Here is a 19742-nt window from a genome sequence, read left to right as displayed (position 1 = left end):
AAGGGGCCCCCGTCGCACAAAGTTGGCTCTGACTCTGCTGGTTGCTGCTTCGGTGGCATTTTGGAGTCGCCCGGGGTGCCGGGATTTGTCGGAGTCCACCTGCTTGTCTGGTACATATACGGCGGTGTTGGGGTCAATCGGCTCTACGCTGGGCTGGGCATGCATGTCTGCCTTGTCCCCGCCTATTGGACACCAGGAACAGGCAGGTTGTGACGGTTGGAGACCGGAGGGGACAGCGTGTTCGTCTGCAGCAAAGTGGGGAACAATTGCATCACAATGACGCTTTGGCATCTCCACGCAACGTTTTCCAGTGACAAAGCAGATTGCACTCTGGGAAAGGTAGTCACTATACAAGAAGTGACTTGCCAATAGACATTTGCGTTGCCATTTTGGGCTGAAGGGGGTGGAGCAAAGCTGGTTAAATCAGGAGGGGCGTGACATTGTGTTAGATATATTTGCCGCTACCTGACTAACCGCAAAACACCCGTGGCGCTGAAGAAGGCTAATCAGAAGCCGAAATGCATTCGCCTTGACAGCGGGTGTGCAATGTATCCTTACCTGCTGCGGATAGAATAAAGGCTGTTCTCACCCGTTCTCCTGTGTTGGCCTCTTCACTCTCGGCGGCGGCTGGTGGTGATGGATCTTATGTTACAGCGCGGAGTCCAGTACCGCGCTAAGGGGCCCCCGTCGCACAAAGTTGGCTCTGACTCTCCTGGTTGCTGCTTCGGTGGCGTTTTGGAGTCGCCCGGGGTGCCGGGATTTGTCGGAGTCCACCTGCTTGTCTGGTACATATACGGCGGTGTTGGGGTCAATCGGCTCTACGCTGGGCGGGGCATGCATGTCTGCCTTGTCCCCGCCTATTGGACACCAGGAACAGGCAGGTTGTGACGGTTGGAGACCGGAGGGGACAGCGTGTTCGTCTGCAGCAAAGTGGGGAACAATTGCATCACAATGACGCTTTGGCATCTCCACGCAACGTTTTCCAGTGACAAAGCAGATTGCACTCTGGGAAAGGTAGTCACTATACAAGAAGTGACTTGCCAATAGACATTTGCGTTGCCATTTTGGGCTGAAGGGGGTGGAGCAAAGCTGGTTAAATCAGGAGGGGCGTGACATTCTGTTAGATATATTTGCCGCTACCTGACTAACCGCAAAACACCCGTGGTGCTGAAGAAGGCTAATCAGAAGCCGAAATGCATTCGCCTTGATAGCGGGTGTGCAATGTATCGTTACCTGCTGCGGATAGAATAAACGCTGTTCTCACCCGTTCTCCTGTGTTGGCCTCTTCACTCTCGGCGGCGGCTGGTGGTGATGGATCTTATGTTACAGCGCGGAGTCCAGTACCGCGCTAAGGGGCCCCCGTCGCACAAAGTTGGCTCTGACTCTGCTGGTTGCTGCTTCGGTGGCGTTTTGGAGTCGCCCGGGGTGCCGGGATTTGTCGGAGTCCACCTGCTTGTCTGGTACATATACGGCGGTGTTGGGGTCAATCGGCTCTACGCTGGGCTGGGCATGCATGTCTGCCTTGTCCCCGCCTATTGGACACCAGGAACAGGCAGGTTGTGACGGTTGGAGACCGGAGGGGACAGCGTGTTCGTCTGCAGCAAAGTGGGGAACAATTGCATCACAATGACGCATTGGCATCTCCACGCAACGTTTTCCAGTGACAAAGCAGATTGCACTCTGGGAAAGGTAGTCACTATACAAGAAGTGACTTGCCAATAGACATTTGCGTTGCCATTTTGGGCTGAAGGGGGTGGAGCAAAGCTGGTTAAATCAGGAGGGGCCTGACATTGTGTTAGATATATTTGCCGCTACCTGACTAACCGCAAAACACCCGTGGCGCTGAAGAAGGCTAATCAGAAGCCGAAATGCATTCGCCTTGACAGCGGGTGTGCAATGTATCCTTACCTGCTGCGGATAGAATAAAGGCTGTTCTCACCCGTTCTCCTGTGTTGGCCTCTTCACTCTCGGCGGCGGCTGGTGGTGATGGATCTTATGTTACAGCGCGGAGTCCAGTACCGCGCTAAGGGGCCCCCGTCGCACAAAGTTGGCTCTGACTCTGCTGGTTGCTGCTTCGGTGGCATTTTGGAGTCGCCCGGGGTGCCGGGATTTGTCGGAGTCCACCTGCTTGTCTGGTACATATACTGCGGTGTTGGGGTCAATCGGCTCTACGCTGGGCTGGGCATGCATGTCTGCCTTGTCCCCGCCTATTGGACACCAGGAACAGGCAGGTTGTGACGGTTGGAGACCGGAGGGGACAGCATGTTCGTCTGCAGCAAAGTGGGGAACAATTGCATCACAATGACGCTTTGGCATCTCCACGCAACGTTTTCCAGTGACAAAGCAGATTGCACTCTGGGAAAGGTAGTCACTATACAAGAAGTGACTTGCCAATAGACATTTGCGTTGCCATTTTGGGCTGAAGGGGGTGGAGCAAAGCTGGTTAAATCAGGAGGGGCGTGACATTGTGTTAGATATATTTGCCGCTACCTGACTAACCGCAAAACACCCGTGGCGCTGAAGAAGGCTAATCAGAAGCCGAAATGCATTCGCCTTGACAGCGGGTGTGCAATGTATCCTTACCTGCTGCGGATAGAATAAAGGCTGTTCTCACCCGTTCTCCTGTGTTGGCCTCTTCACTCTTGGCGGCGGCTGGTGGTGATGGATCTTATGTTACAGCGCGGAGTCCAGTACCGCGCTAAGGGGCCCCCGTCGCACAAAGTTGGCTCTGACTCTGCTGGTTGCTGCTTCAGTGGCGTTTTGGAGTCGCCCGGGGTGCCGGGATTTGTCGGAGTCCACCTGCTTGTCTGGTACATATACGGCGGTGTTGGGGTCAATCGGCTCTACGCTGGGCTGGGCATGCATGTCTGCCTTGTCCCCGCCTATTGGACACCAGGAACAGGCAGGTTGTGACGGTTGGAGACAGGAGGGGACAGCGTGTTCGTCTGCAGCAAAGTGGGGAACAATTGCATCACAATGACGCTTTGGCATCTCCACGCAACGTTTTCCAGTGACAAAGCAGATTGCACTCTGGGAAAGGTAGTCACTATACAAGAAGTGACTTGCCAATAGACATTTGCGTTGCCATTTTGGGCTGAAGGGGGTGGAGCAAAGTTGGTTAAATCAGGAGGGGCGTGACATTGTGTTAGGTATATTTGCCGCTACCTGACTAACCGCAAAACACCCGTGGCGCTGAAGAAGGCTAATCATAAGCCGAAATGCATTCGCCTTGACAGCGGGTGTGCAATGTATCCTTACCTGCTGCGGATAGAATAAAGGCTGTTCTCACCCGTTCTCCTGTGTTGGCCTCTTCACTCTCGGCGGCGGCTGGTGGTGATGGATCTTATGTTACAGCGCGGAGTCCAGTACCGCGCTAAGGGGCCCCCGTCGCACAGAGTTGGCTCTGACTCTGCTGGTTGCTGCTTCGGTGGCGTTTTGGAGTCGCCCGGGGTGCCGGGATTTGTCGGAGTCCACCTGCTTGTCTGGTACATATACGGCGGTGTTGGGGTCAATCGGCTCTACGCTGGGCTGGGCATGCATGTCTGCCTTGTCCCCGCCTATTGGACACCAGGAACAGGCAGGTTGTGACGGTTGGAGACCGGAGGGGACAGCGTGTTCGTCTGCAGCAAAGTGGGGAACAATTGCATCACAATGACGCTTTGGCATCTCCACGCAACGTTTTCCAGTGACAAAGCAGATTGCACTCTGGGAAAGGTAGTCACTATACAAGAAGTGACTTGCCAATAGACATTTGCGTTGCCATTTTGGGCTGAAGGGGGTGGAGCAAAGCTGGTTAAATCAGGAGGGGCGTGACATTGTGTTAGATATATTTGCCGCTACCTGACTAACCGCAAAACACCCGTGGCGCTGAAGAAGGCTAATCAGAAGCCGAAATGCATTCGCCTTGACAGCGGGTGTGCAATGTATCCTTACCTGCTGCGGATAGAATAAAGGCTGTTCTCACCCGTTCTCCTGTGTTGGCCTCTTCACTCTCGGCGGCGGCTGGTGGTGATGGATCTTATGTTACAGCGCGGAGTCCAGTACCGCGCTAAGGGGCCCCCGTCGCACAAAGTTGGATCTGACTCTGCTGGTTGCTGCTTCGGTGGCGTTTTGGAGTCGCCCGGGGTGCCGGGATTTGTCAGAGTCCACCTGCTTGTCTGGTACATATACGGCGGTGTTGGGGTCAATCGGCTCTACGCTGGGCTGGGCATGCATGTCTGCCTTGTCCCCGCCTATTGGACACCAGGAACAGGCAGGTTGTGACGGTTGGAGACCGGAGGGGACAGCGTGTTCGTCTGCAGCAAAGTGGGGAACAATTCCATCACAATGACGCTTTGGCATCTCCACGCAACGTTTTCCAGTGACAAAGCAGATTGCACTCTGGGAAAGGTAGTCACTATACAAGAAGTGACTTGCCAATAGACATTTGCGTTGCCATTTTGGGCGGAAGGGGATGGAGCAAAGCTGGTTAAATCAGGAGGGGCGTGACATTGTGTTAGATATATTTGCCGCTACCTGACTAACCGCAAAACACCCGTGGCGCTGAAGAAGGCTAATCAGAAGCCGAAATGCATTCGCCTTGACAGCGGGTGTGCAATGTATCCTTACCTGCTGCGGATAGAATAAAGGCTGTTCTCACCCGTTCTCCTGTGTTGGCCTCTTCACTCTCAGCGGCGGCTGGTGGTGATGGATCTTATGTTACAGCGCGGAGTCCAGTACCGCGCTAAGGGGCCCCCGTCGCACAAAGTTGGCTCTGACTCTGCTGGTTGCTGCTTCGGTGGCGTTTTGGAGTCGCCCGGGGTGCCGGGATTTGTCGGAGTCCACCTGCTTGTCTGGTACATATACGGCGGTGCTGGGGTCAATCGGCTCTACGCTGGGCTGGGCATGCATGTCTGCCTTGTCCCCGCCTATTGGACACCAGGAACAGGCAGGTTGTGATGGTTGGAGACCGGAGGGGACAGCGTGTTCGTCTGCAGCAAAGTGGGGAACAATTGCATCACAATGACGCTTTGGCATCTCCACGCAACGTTTTCCAGTGACAAAGCAGATTGCACTCTGGGAAAGGTAGTCACTATACAAGAAGTGACTTGCCAATAGACATTTGCGTTGCCATTTTGGGCTGAAGGGGGTGGAGCAAAGCTGGTTAAATCAGGAGGGGCGTGACATTGTGTTAGATATATTTGCCGCTACCTGACTAACCGCAAAACACCCGTGGCGCTGAAGAAGGCTAATCAGAAGCCGAAATGCATTCGCCTTGACAGCGGGTGTGCAATGTATCCTTACCTGCTGCGGATAGAATAAAGGCTGTTCTCACCCGTTCTCCTGTGTTGGCCTCTTCACTCTCGGCGGCGGCCGGTGGTGATGGATCTTATGTTACAGCGCGGAGTCCAGTACCGCGCTAAGGGGCCCCCGTCGCACAAAGTTGGCTCTGACTCTGCTGGTTGCTGCTTCGGTGGCGTTTTGGAGTCGCCCGGGGTGCCGGGATTTGTCGGAGTCCACCTGCTTGTCTGGTACATATACGGCGGTGTTGGGGTCAATCGGCTCTACGCTGGGCTGGGCATGCATGTCTGCCTTGTCCCCGCCTATTGGACACCAGGAACAGGCAGGTTGTGACGGTTGGAGACCGGAGGGGACAGCGTGTACATCTGCAGCAAAGTGGGGAACAATTGCATCACAATGACGCTTTGGCATCTCCACGCAACGTTTTCCAGTGACAAAGCAGATTGCACTCTGGGAAAGGTAGTCACTATACAAGAAGTGACTTGCCAATAGACATTTGCATTGCCATTTTGGGCTGAAGGAGGTGGAGCAAAGCTGGTTAAATCAGGAGGGGCCTGACATTGTGTTAGATATATTTGCCGCTACCTGACTAACCGCAAAACACCCGTGGCGCTGAAGAAGGCTAATCAGAAGCCGAAATGCATTCGCCTTGACAGCGGGTGTGCAATGTATCCTTACCTGCTGCGGATAGAATAAAGGCTGTTCTCACCCGTTCTCCTGTGTTGGCCTCTTCACTCTCGGCGGTGGCTGGTGGTGATGGATCTTATGTTACAGCGCGGAGTCCAGTACCGCGCTAAGGGGCCCCCGTCGCACAAAGTTGGCTCGGACTCTGCTGGTTGCTGCTTCGGTGGCGTTTTGGAGTCGCCCGGGGTGCCGGGATTTGTCGGAGTCCACCTGCTTGTCTGGTACATATACGGCGGTGTTGGGGTCAATCGGCTCTACGCTGGGCTGGGCATGCATGTCTGCCTTGTCCCCGCCTATTGGACACCAGGAACAGGCAGGTTGTGACGGTTGGAGACCGAAGGGGACAGCGTGTTCGTCTGCAGCAAAGTGGGAACAATTCCATCACAATGACGCTTTGGCATCTCCACGCAACGTTTTCCAGTGACAAAGCAGATTGCACTCTGGGAAAGGTAGTCACTATACAAGAAGTGACTTGCCAATAGACATTTGCGTTGCCATTTTGGGCTGAAGGGGATGGAGCAAAGCTGGTTAAATCAGGAGGGGCGTGACATTGTGTTAGATATATTTGCGGCTACCTGACTAACCGCAAAACACCCGTGGCGCTAAAGAAGGCTAATCAGAAGCCGAAATGCATTCGCCTTGACAGCGGGTGTGCAATGTATCCTTACCTGCTGCGGGTAGAATAAAGGCTGTTCTCACCCGTTCTCCTGTGTTGGCCTCTTCACTCTCAGCGGCGGCTGGTGGTGATGGATCTTATGTTACAGCGCGGAGTCCAGTACCGCGCTAAGGGGCCCCCGTCGCACAAAGTTGGCTCTGACTCTGCTAGTTGCTGCTTCGGTGGCGTTTTGGAGTCGCCCGGGGTGCCGGGATTTGTCGGAGTCCACCTGCTTGTCTGGTACATATACGGCGTTGTTGGGGTCAATCGGCTCTACGCTGGGCTGGGCATGCATGTCTGCCTTGTCCCCGCCTATTGGACACCAGGAACAGGCAGGTTGCGACGGTTGGAGACCGGAGGGGACAGCGTGTTCGTCTGCAGCAAAGTGGGGAACAATTACGTCACAATGACGCTTTGGCATCTCCACGCAACGTTTTCCAGTGACAAAGCAGATTGCACTCTGGGAAAGGTAGTCACTATACAAGAAGTGACTTGCCAATAGACATTTGCGTTGCCATTTTGGGCTGAAGGGGGTGGAGCAAAGCTGGTTAAATCAGGAGGGGCGTGACATTGTGTTAGATATATTTGCCGCTACCTGACTAACCTTAAAACACCCGTGGCGCTGAAGAAGGCTAATCAGAAGCCGAAATGCATTCGCCTTGACAGCGGGTGTGCAATGTATCCTTACCTGCTGCGGATAGAATAAAGGCTGTTCTCACCCGTTCTCCTGTGTTGGCCTCTTCACTCTCGGCGGCGGCTGGTGGTGATGGATCTTATGTTACAGCGCGGAGTCCAGTACCGCGCTAAGGGGCCCCCATCGCACAAAGTTGGCTCTGACTCTGCTGGTTGCTGCTTCGGTGGCATTTTGGAGTCGCCCGGGGTGCCGGGATTTGTCGGAGTCCACCTGCTTGTCTGGTACATATACGGCGGTGTTGGGGTCAATCGGCTCTACGCTGGGCTGGGCATGCATGTCTGCCTTGTCCCCGCCTATTGGACACCAGGAACAGGCAGGTTGTGACGGTTGGAGACCGGAGGGGACAGCGTGTTCGTCTGCAGCAAAGTGGGGAACAATTGCATCACAATGACGCTTTGGCATCTCCACGCAACGTTTTCCAGTGACAAAGCAGATTGCACTCTGGGAAAGGTAGTCACTATACAAGAAGTGACTTGCCAATAGACATTTGCGTTGCCATTTTGGGCTGAAGGGGGTGGAGCAAAGCTGGTTAAATCAGGAGGGGCGTGACGTTGTGTTAGATATATTTGCCGCTACCTGACTAACCGCAAAACACCCGTGGCGCTGAAGAAGGCTAATCAGAAGCCGAAATGCATTCGCCTTGACAGCGGGTGTGCAATGTATCCTTACCTTCTCCGGATAGAATAAAGGCTGTTCTCACCCGTTCTCCTGTGTTGGCCTCTTCACTCTCGGCGGCGGCTGGTGGTGATGGATCTTATGTTACAGCGCGGAGTCCAGTACCGCGCTAAGGGGCCCCCGTCGACAAAGTTGGCTCTGACTCTCCTGGTTGCTGCTTCGGTGGCGTTTTGGAGTCGCCCGGGGTGCCGGGATTTGTCGGAGTCCACCTGCTTGTCTGGTACATATACGGCGGTGTTGGGGTCAATCGGCTCTACGCTGGGCGGGGCATGCATGTCTGCCTTGTCCCCGCCTATTGGACACCAGGAACAGGCAGGTTGTGACGGTTGGAGACCGGAGGGGACAGCGTGTTCGTCTGCAGCAAAGTGGGGAACAATTGCATCACAATGACGCTTTGGCATCTCCACGCAACGTTTTCCAGTGACAAAGCAGATTGCACTCTGGGAAAGGTAGTCACTATACAAGAAGTGACTTGCCAATAGACATTTGCGTTGCCATTTTGGGCTGAAGGGGGTGGAGCAAAGCTGGTTAAATCAGGAGGGGCGTGACATTCTGTTAGATATATTTGCCGCTACCTGACTAACCGCAAAACACCCGTGGCGCTGAAGAAGGCTAATCAGAAGCCGAAATGCATTCGCCTTGACAGCGGGTGTGCAATGTATCCTTACCTGCTGCGGATAGAATAAAGGCTGTTCTCACCCGTTCTCCTGTGTTGGCCTCTTCACTCTCGGCGGCGGCTGGTGGTGATGGATCTTATGTTACAGCGCGGAGTCCAGTACCGCGCTAAGGGGCCCCCGTCGCACAAAGTTGGCTCTGACTCTGCTGGTTGCTGCTTCGGTGGCGTTTTGGAGTCGCCCGGGGTGCCGGGATTTGTCGGAGTCCACCTGCTTGTCTGGTACATATACGGCGGTGTTGGGGTCAATCGGCTCTACGCTGGGCTGGGCATGCATGTCTGCCTTGTCCCCGCCTATTGGACACCAGGAACAGGCAGGTTGTGACGGTTGGAGACCGGAGGGGACAGCGTGTTCGTCTGCAGCAAAGTGGGGAACAATTGCATCACAATGACGCATTGGCATCTCCACGCAACGTTTTCCAGTGACAAAGCAGATTGCACTCTGGGAAAGGTAGTCACTATACAAGAAGTGACTTGCCAATAGACATTTGCGTTGCCATTTTGGGCTGAAGGGGGTGGAGCAAAGCTGGTTAAATCAGGAGGGGCCTGACATTGTGTTAGATATATTTGCCGCTACCTGACTAACCGCAAAACACCCGTGGCGCTGAAGAAGGCTAATCAGAAGCCGAAATGCATTCGCCTTGACAGCGGGTGTGCAATGTATCCTTACCTGCTGCGGATAGAATATAGGCTGTTCTCACCCGTTCTCCTGTGTTGGCCTCTTCACTCTCGGCGGCGGCTGGTGGTGATGGATCTTATGTTACAGCGCGGAGTCCAGTACCGCGCTAAGGGGCCCCCGTCGCACAAAGTTGGCTCTGACTCTGCTGGTTGCTGCTTCGGTGGCGTTTTGAAGTCGCCCGGGGTGCCGGGATTTGTCGGAGTCCACCTGCTTGTCTGGTACATATACGGCGGTGTTGGGGTCAATCGGCTCTACGCTGGGCTGGGCATGCATGTCTGCCTTGTCCCCGCCTATTGGACACCAGGAACAGGCAGGTTGTGACGGTTAGAGACCGGAGGGGACAGCGTGTTCGTCTGCAGCAAAGTGGGGAACAATTGCATCACAATGACGCTTTGGCATCTCCACGCAACGTTTTCCAGTGACAAAGCAGATTGCACTCTGGGAAAGGTAGTCACTATACAAGAAGTGACTTGCCAATAGACATTTGCGTTGCCATTTTGGGCTGAAGGGGGTGGAGCAAAGCTGGTTAAATCAGGATGGGCGTGACATTGTGTTAGATATATTTGCCGCTACCTGACTAACTGCAAAACACCCGTGGCGCTGAAGAAGGCTAATCAGAAGCCGAAATGCATTCGCCTTGACAGCGGGTGTGCAATGTATCCTTACCTGCTGCGGATAGAATACAGGCTGTTCTCACCCGTTCTCCTGTGTTGGCCTCTTCACTCTCGGCGGCGGCTGGTGGTGATGGATCTTATGTTACAGCGCGGAGTCCAGTACCGCGCTAAGGGGCCCCCGTCGCACAAAGTTGGCTCTGACTCTGCTGGTTGCTGCTTCGGTGGCATTTTGGAGTCGCCCGGGGTGCCGGGATTTGTCGGAGTCCACCTGCTTGTCTGGTACATATACGGCGGTGTTGGGGTCAATCGGCTCTACGCTGGGCTGGGCATGCATGTCTGCCTTGTCCCCGCCTATTGGACACCAGGAACAGGCAGGTTGTGACGGTTGGAGACCGGAGGGGACAGCGTGTTCGTCTGCAGCAAAGTGGGGAACAATTGCATCACAATGACGCTTTGGCATCTCCACGCAACGTTTTCCAGTGACAAAGCAGATTGCACTCTGGGAAAGGTAGTCACTATACAAGAAGTGACTTGCCAATAGACATTTGCGTTGCCATTTTGGGCTGAAGGGGGTGGAGCAAAGCTGGTTAAATCAGGAGGGGCGTGACATTGTGTTAGATATATTTGCCGCTACCTGACTAACCGCAAAACACCCGTGGCGCTGAAGAAGGCTAATCAGAAGCCGAAATGCATTCGCCTTGACAGCGGGTGTGCAATGTATCCTTACCTGCTGCGGATAGAATAAAGGCTGTTCTCACCCGTTCTCCTGTGTTGGCCTCTTCACTCTCGGCGGCGGCTGGTGGTGATGGATCTTATGTTACAGCGCGGAGTCCAGTACCGCGCTAAGGGGCCCCCGTCGCACAAAGTTGGCTCTGACTCTGCTGGTTGCTGCTTCGGTGGCGTTTTGGAGTCGCCCGGGGTGCCGGGATTTGTCGGAGTCCACCTGCTTGTCTGGTACATATACGGCGGTGTTGGGGTCAATCGGCTCTACGCTGGGCTGGGCATGCATGTCTGCCTTGTCCCCACCTATTGGACACCAGGAACAGGCAGGTTGTGACGGTTGGAGACCGGAGGGGACAGCGTGTTCGTCTGCAGCAAAGTGGGGAACAATTGCATCACAATGACGCTTTGGCATCTCCACGCAACGTTTTCCAGTGACAAAGCAGATTGCACTCTGGGAAAGGTAGTCACTATACAAGAAGTGACTTGCCAATAGACATTTGCGTTGCCATTTTGGGCTGAAGGGGGTGGAGCAAAGCTGGTTAAATCAGGAGGGGCGTGACATTGTGTTAGATATATTTGCCGCTACCTGACTAACCGCAAAACACCCGTGGCGCTGAAGAAGGCTAATCAGAAGCCGAAATGCATTCGCCTTGACAGCGGGTGTGCAATGTATCCTTACCTGCTGCGGATAGAATAAAGGCTGTTCTCACCCGTACTCCTGTGTTGGCCTCTTCACTCTCGGCGGCGGCTGGTGGTGATGGATCTTATGTTACAGCGCGGAGTCCAGTACCGCGCTAAGGGGCCCCCGTCGCACAAAGTTGGCTCTGACTCTGCTGGTTGCTGCTTCGGTGGCGTTTTGGAGTCGCCCGGGGTGCCGGGATTTGTCGGAGTCCACCTGCTTGTCTGGTACATATACGGCGGTGTTGGGGTCAATCGGCTCTACGCTGGGCTGGGCATGCATGTCTGCCTTGTCCCCGCCTATTGGACACCAGGAACAGGCAGGTTGTGACGGTTGGAGACCGGAGGGGACAGCGTGTTCGTCTGCAGCAAAGTGGGGAACAATTCCATCACAATGACGCTTTGGCATCTCCACGCAACGTTTTCCAGTGACAAAGCAGATTGCACTCTGGGAAAGGTAGTCACTATACAAGAAGTGACTTGCCAATAGACATTTGCGTTGCCATTTTGGGCTGAAGGGGATGGAGCAAAGCTGGTTAAATCAGGAGGGGCGTGACATTGTGTTAGATATATTTGCCGCTACCTGACTAACCGCAAAACACCCGTGGCGCTGAAGAAGGCTAATCAGAAGCCGAAATGCATTCGCCTTGACAGCGGGTGTGCAATGTATCCTTACCTGCTGCGGATAGAATAAAGGCTGTTCTCACCCGTTCTCCTGTGTTGGCCTCTTCACTCTCAGCGGCGGCTGGTGGTGATGGATCTTATGTTACAGCGCGGAGTCCAGTACCGCGCTAAGGGGCCCCCGTCGCACAAAGTTGGCTCTGACTCTGCTGGTTTCTGCTTCGGTGGCGTTTTGGAGTCGCCCGGGGTGCCGGGATTTGTCGGAGTCCACCTGCTTGTCTGGTACATATACGGCGGTGTTGGGGTCAATCGGCTCTACGCTGGGCTGGGCATGCATGTCTGCCTTGTCCCCGCCTATTGGACACCAGGAACAGGCAGGTTGTGACGGTTGGAGACCGGAGGGGACAGCGTGTTCGTCTGCAGCAAAGTGGGGAACAATTGCATCACAATGACGCTTTGGCATCTCCACGCAACGTTTTCCAGTGACAAAGCAGATTGCACTCTGGGAAAGGTAGTCACTATACAAGAAGTGACTTGCCAATAGACATTTGCGTTGCCATTTTGGGCTGAAGGGGGTGGAGCAAAGCTGGTTAAATCAGGAGGGGCGTGACATTGTGTTAGATATATTTGCCGCTACCTGACTAACCGCAAAACACCCGTGGCGCTGAAGAAGGCTAATCAGAAGCCGAAATGCATTCGCCTTGACAGCGGGTGTGCAATGTATCCTTACCTGCTGCGGATAGAATAAAGGCTGTTCTCACCCGTTCTACTGTGTTGGCCTCTTCACTCTCGGCGGCGGCCGGTGGTGATGGATCTTATGTTACAGCGCGGAGTCCAGTACCGCGCTAAGGGGCCCCCGTCGCACAAAGTTGGCTCTGACTCTGCTGGTTGCTGCTTCGGTGGCGTTTTGGAGTCGCCCGGGGTGCCGGGATTTGTCGGAGTCCACCTGCTTGTCTGGTACATATACGGCGGTGTTGGGGTCAATCGGCTCTACGCTGGGCTGGGCATGCATGTCTGCCTTGTCCCCGCCTATTGGACACCAGGAACAGGCAGGTTGTGACGGTTGGAGACCGGAGGGGACAGCGTGTTCGTCTGCAGCAAAGTGGGGAACAATTGCATCACAATGACGCTTTGGCATCTCCACGCAACGTTTTCCAGTGACAAAGCAGATTGCACTCTGGGAAAGGTAGTCACTATACAAGAAGTGACTTGCCAATAGACATTTGCGTTGCCATTTTGGACTGAAGGAGGTGGAGCAAAGCTGGTTAAATCAGGAGGGGCCTGACATTGTGTTAGATATATTTGCCGCTACCTGACTAACCGCAAAACACCCGTGGCGCTGAAGAAGGCTAATCAGAAGCCGAAATGCATTCGCCTTGACAGCGGGTGTGCAATGTATCCTTACCTGCTGCGGATAGAATAAAGGCTGTTCTCACCCGTTCTCCTGTGTTGGCCTCTTCACTCTCGGCGGCGGCTGGTGGTGATGGATCTTATGTTACAGCGCGGAGTCCAGTACCGCGCTAAGGGGCCCCCGTCGCACAAAGTTGGCTCTGACTCTGCTGGTTGCTGCTTCGGTGGCGTTTTGGAGTCGCCCGGGGTGCCGGGATTTGTCGGAGTCCACCTGCTTGTCTGGTACATATACGGCGGTGTTGGGGTCAATCGGCTCTACGCTGGGCTGGGCATGCATGTCTGCCTTGTCCCCGCCTATTGGACACCAGGAACAGGCAGGTTGTGACGGTTGGAGACCGGAGGGGACAGCGTGTTCGTCTGCAGCAAAGTGGGGAACAATTGCATCCCAATGACGCTTTGGCATCTCCACGCAACGTTTTCCAGTGACAAAGCAGATTGCACTCTGGGAAAGGTAGTCACTATACAAGAAGTGACTTGCCAATAGACATTTGCGTTGCCATTTTGGGCTGAAGGGGGTGGAGCAAAGCTGGTTAAATCAGGAGGGGCGTGACATTGTGTTAGATATATTTGCCGCTACCTGACTAACCTTAAAACACCCGTGGCGCTGAAGAAGGCTAATCAGAAGCCGAAATGCATTCGCCTTGACAGCGGGTGTGCAATGTATCCTTACCTGCTGCGGATAGAATAAAGGCTGTTCTCACCCGTTCTCCTGTGTTGGCCTCTTCACTCTCGGCGGCGGCTGGTGGTGATGGATCTTATGTTACAGCGCGGAGTCCAGTACCGCGCTAAGGGGCCCCCGTCGCACAAAGTTGGCTCTGACTCTGCTGGTTGCTGCTTCGGTGGCATTTTGGAGTCGCCCGGGGTGCCGGGATTTGTCGGAGTCCACCTGCTTGTCTGGTACATATACGGCGGTGTTGGGGTCAATCGGCTCTACGCTGGGCTGGGCATGCATGTCTGCCTTGTCCCCGCCTATTGGACACCAGGAACAGGCAGGTTGTGACGGTTGGAGACCGGAGGGGACAGCGTGTTCGTCTGCAGCAAAGTGGGGAACAATTGCATCACAATGACGCTTTGGCATCTCCACGCAACGTTTTCCAGTGACAAAGCAGATTGCACTCTGGGAAAGGTAGTCACTATACAAGAAGTGACTTGCCAATAGACATTTGCGTTGCCATTTTGGGCTGAAGGGGGTGGAGCAAAGCTGGTTAAATCAGGAGGGGCGTGACATTGTGTTAGATATATTTGCCGCTACCTGACTAACCGCAAAACACCCGTGGCGCTGAAGAAGGCTAATCAGAAGCCGAAATGCATTCGCCTTGACAGCGGGTGTGCAATGTATCCTTACCTGCTGCGGATAGAATAAAGGCTGTTCTCACCCGTTCTCCTGTGTTGGCCTCTTCACTCTCGGCGGCGGCTGGTGGTGATGGATCTTATGTTACAGCGCGGAGTCCAGTACCGCGCTAAGGGGCCCCCGTCGCACAAAGTTGGCTCTGACTCTGCTGGTTGCTGCTTCGGTGGCGTTTTGGAGTCGCCCGGGGTGCCGGGATTTGTCGGAGTCCACCTGCTTGTCTGGTACATATACGGCGGTGTTGGGGTCAATCGGCTCTACGCTGGGCTGGGCATGCATGTCTGCCTTGTCCCCGCCTATTGGACACCAGGAACAGGCAGGTTGTGACGGTTGGAGACCGGAGGGGACAGCGTGTTCGTCTGCAGCAAAGTGGGGAACAATTGCATCACAATGATGCTTTGGCATCTCCACGCAACGTTTTCCAGTGACAAAGCAGATTGCACTCTGGGAAAGGTAGTCACTATACAAGAAGTGACTTGCCAATAGACATTTGCGTTGCCATTTTGGGCTGAAGGGGATGGAGCAAAGCTGGTTAAATCAGGAGGGGCGTGACATTCTGTTAGATATGTTTGCCGCTACCTGACTAACCGCAAAACACCCGTGGCGCTGAAGAAGGCTAATCAGAAGCCGAAATGCATTCGCCTTGACAGCGGGTGTGCAATGTATCCTTACCTGCTGCGGATAGAATAAAGGCTGTTCTCACCCGTTCTCCTGTGTTGGCCTCTTCACTCTCGGCGGCGGCTGGTGGTGATGGATCTTATGTTACAGCGCGGAGTCCAGTACCGCGCTAAGGGGCCCCCGTCGCACAAAGTTGGCTCTGACTCTGCTGGTTGCTGCTTCGGTGGCGTTTTGGAGTCGCCCGGGGTGCCGGGATTTGTCGGAGTCCACCTGCTTGTCTGGTACATATACGGCGGTGTTGGGGTCAATCGGCTCTACGCTGGGCTGGGCATGCATGTCTGCCTTGTCCCCGCCTATTGGACACCAGGAACAGGCAGGTTGTGACGGTTGGAGACCGGAGGGGACAGCGTGTTCGTCTGCAGCAAAGTGGGGAACAATTGCATCACAATGACGCATTGGCATCTCCACGCAACGTTTTCCAGTGACAAAGCAGATTGCACTCTGGGAAAGGTAGTCACTATACAAGAAGTGACTTGCCAATAGACATTTGCGTTGCCATTTTGGGCTGAAGGGGGTGGAGCAAAGCTGGTTAAATAAGGAGGGGCCTGACATTGTGTTAGATATATTTGCCGCTACCTGACTAACCGCAAAACACCCGTGGCGCTGAAGAAGGCTAATCAGAAGCCGAAATGCATTCGCCTTGACAGCGGGTGTGCAATGTATCCTTACCTGCTGCGGATAGAATAAAGGCTGTTCTCACCCGTTCTCCTGTGTTGGCCTCTTCACTCTCAGCGGCGGCTGGTGGTGATGGATCTTATGTTACAGCGCGGAGTCCAGTACCGCTCTAAGGGGCCCCCGTCGCACAAAGTTGGCTCTGACTCTGCTGGTTGCTGCTTCGGTGGCGTTTTGAAGTCGCCCGGGGTGCCGGGATTTGTCGGAGTCCACCTGCTTGTCTGGTACATATACGGCGGTGTTGGGGTCAATCGGCTCTACGCTGGGCTGGGCATGCATGTCTGCCTTGTCCCCGCCTATTGGACACCAGGAACAGGCAGGTTGTGACGGTTGGAGACCGGAGGGGACAGCGTGTTCGTCTGCAGCAAAGTGGGGAACAATTGCATCACAATAACGCTTTGGCATCTCCACGCAACGTTTTCCAGTGACAAAGCAGATTGCACTCTGGGAAAGGTAGTCACTATACAAGAAGTGACTTGCCAATAGACATTTGCGTTGCCATTTTGGGCTGAAGGGGGTGGAGCAAAGCTGGTTAAATCAGGAGGGGCGTGACATTGTGTTAGATATATTTGCCGCTACCTGACTAACCGCAAAACACCCGTGGCGCTGAAGAAGGCTAATCAGAAGCCGAAATGCATTCGCCTTGACAGCGGGGGTACAATGTATCCTTACCTGCTGCGGATAGAATAAAGGCTGTTCTCACCCGTTCTCCTGTGTTGGCCTCTTCACTCTCGGTGGCGGCTGGTGGTGATGGATCTTATGTTACAGCGCGGAGTCCAGTACCGCGCTAAGGGGCCCCCGTCGCACAAAGTTGGCTCTGACTCTGCTGGTTGCTGCTTCGGTGGCATTTTGGAGTCGCCCGGGGTGCCGGGATTTGTCGGAGTCCACCTGCTTGTCTGGTACATATACGGCGGTGTTGGGGTCAATCGGCTCTACGCTGGGCTGGGCATGCATGTCTGCCTTGCCCCGCCTATTGGACACCAGGAACAGGCAGGTTGTGACGGTTGGAGACCGGAGGGGACAGCGTGTTCGTCTGCAGCAAAGTGGGGAACAATTGCATCACAATGACGCTTTGGCATCTCCACGCAACGTTTTCCAGTGACAAAGCAGATTGCACTCTGGGAAAGGTAGTCACTATACAAGAAGTGACTTGCCAATAGACATTTGCGTTGCCATTTTGGGCTGAAGGGGGTGGAGCAAAGCTGGTTAAATCAGGAGGGGCGTGACATTGTGTTAGATATATTTGCCGCTACCTGACTAACCGCAAAACACCCGTGGCGCTGAAGAAGGCTAATCAGAAGCCGAAATGCATTCGCCTTGACAGCGGGTGTGCAATGTATCCTTACCTGCTGCGGATAGAATAAAGGCTGTTCTCACCTGTTCTCCTGTGTTGGCCTCTTCACTCTCGGCGGCGGCTGGTGGTGATGGATCTTATGTTACAGCGCGGAGTCCAGTACCGCGCTAAGGGGCCCCCGTCGCACAAAGTTGGCTCTGACTCTGCTGGTTGCTGCTTCGGTGGCGTTTTGGAGTCGCCCGGGGTGCCGGGATTTGTCAGAGTCCACCTGCTTGTCTGGTACATATACGGCGGTGTTGGGGTCAATCGGCTCTACGCTGGGCTGGGCATGCATGTCTGCCTTGTCCCCGCCTATTGGACACCAGGAACAGGCAGGTTGTGACGGTTGGAGACCGGAGGGGACAGCGTGTTCGTCTGCAGCAAAGTGGGGAACAATTGCATCACAATGACGCTTTGGCATCTCCACGCAACGTTTTCCAGTGACAAAGCAGATTGCACTCTGGGAAAGGTAGTCACTATACAAGAAGGGACTTGCCAATAGACATTTGCGTTGCCATTTTGGGTTGAAGGGGGTGGAGCAAAGCTGGTTAAATCAGGAGGGGCGTGACATTGTGTTAGATATATTTGCCGCTACCTGACTAACCGCAAAACACCCGTGGCGCTGAAGAAGGCTAATCAGAAGCCGAAATGCATTCGCTTGACAGCGGGTGTGCAATGTATCCTTACCTGCTGCGGATAGAATAAAGGCTGTTCTCACCCGTTCTCCTGTGTTGGCCTCTTCACTCTCGGCGGCGGCTGGTGGTGATGGATCTTATGTTACAGCGCGGAGTCCAGTACCGCGCTAAGGGGCCCCGTCCCACAAAGTTGGCTCTGACTCTGCTGGTTGCTGCTTCGGTGGCGTTTTAGAGTCGCCCGGGGTGCCGGGATTTGTCGGAGTCCACCTGCTTGTCTGGTACATATACGGCGGTGTTGGGGTCAATCGGCTCTACGCTGGGCTGGGCATGCATGTCTGCCTTGTCCCCGCCTATTGGACACCAGGAACAGGCAGGTTGTGACGGTTGGAGACCGGAGGGGACAGCGTGTTCGTCTGCAGCAAAGTGGGGAACAATTGCATCACAATGACGCTTTGGCATCTCCACGCAACGTTTTCCAGTGACAAAGCAGATTGCACTCTGGGAAAGGTAGTCACTATACAAGAAGTGACTTGCCAAGAGACATTTGCGTTGCCATTTTGGGCTGAAGGGGGTGGAGCAAAGCTGGTTAAATCAGGAGGGGCGTGACATTGTGTTAGATATATTTGCCGCTACCTGACTAACCGCAAAACACCCGTGGCGCTGAAGAAGGCTAATCAGAAGCCGAAATGCATTCGCCTTGACAGCGGGTGTGCAATGTATCCTTACCTGCTGCGGATAGAATAAAGGCTGTTCTCACCCGTTCTCCTGTGTTGGCCTCTTCACTCTTGGCGGCGGCCGGTGGTGATGGATCTTATGTTACAGCGCGGAGTCCAGTACCGCGCTAAGGGGCCCCCGTCGCACAAAGTTGGCTCTGACTCTGCTGGTTGCTGCTTCGGTGGCGTTTTGGAGTCGCCCGGGGTGCCGGGATTTGTCGGAGTCCACCTGCTTGTCTGGTACATATACGGCGGTGTTGGGGTCAATCGGCTCTACGCTGGGCTGGGCATGCATGTCTGCCTTGTCCCCGCCTATTGGGCACCAGGAACAGGCAGGTTGTGACGGTTGGAGACCGGAGGGGACAGCGTGTTCGTCTGCAGCAAAGTGGGGAACAATTGCATCACAATGACGCTTTGGCATCTCCACGCAACGTTTTCCAGTGACAAAGCAGATTGCACTCTGGGAAAGGTAGTCACTATACAAGAAGTGACTTGCCAATAGACATTTGCGTTGCCATTTTGGGCTGAAGGAGGTGGAGCAAAGCTGGTTAAATCAGGAGGGGCCTCACATTGTGTTAGATATATTTGCCGCTACCTGACTAACCGCAAAACACCCGTGGCGCTGAAGAAGGCTAATCAGAAGCCGAAATGCATTCGCCTTGACAGCGGGTGTGCAATGTATCCTTACCTGCTGCGGATAGAATAAAGGCTGTTCTCACCCGTTCTCCTGTGTTGGCCTCTTCACTCTCGGCGGCGACTGGTGGTGATGGATCTCATGTTACAGCGCGGAGTCCAGTACCGCGCTAAGGGGCCCCCGTCGCACAAAGTTGGCTCTGACTCTGCTGGTTGCTGCTTCGGTGGCGTTTTGGAGTCGCCCGGGGTGCCGGGATTTGTCGGAGTCCACCTGCTTGTCTGGTACATATACGGCGGTGTTGGGGTCAATCGGCTCTACGCTGGGCTGGGCATGCATGTCTGCC

Source organism: Lissotriton helveticus, chromosome 2_1, assembly GCF_964261635.1.
Source record: "Lissotriton helveticus chromosome 2_1, aLisHel1.1, whole genome shotgun sequence".
Lineage (NCBI taxonomy): Eukaryota > Metazoa > Chordata > Amphibia > Caudata > Salamandridae > Lissotriton > Lissotriton helveticus.
The sequence above is the reverse complement of the archived record's forward strand: the minus strand, read 5'-3'. Positions refer to the sequence as shown.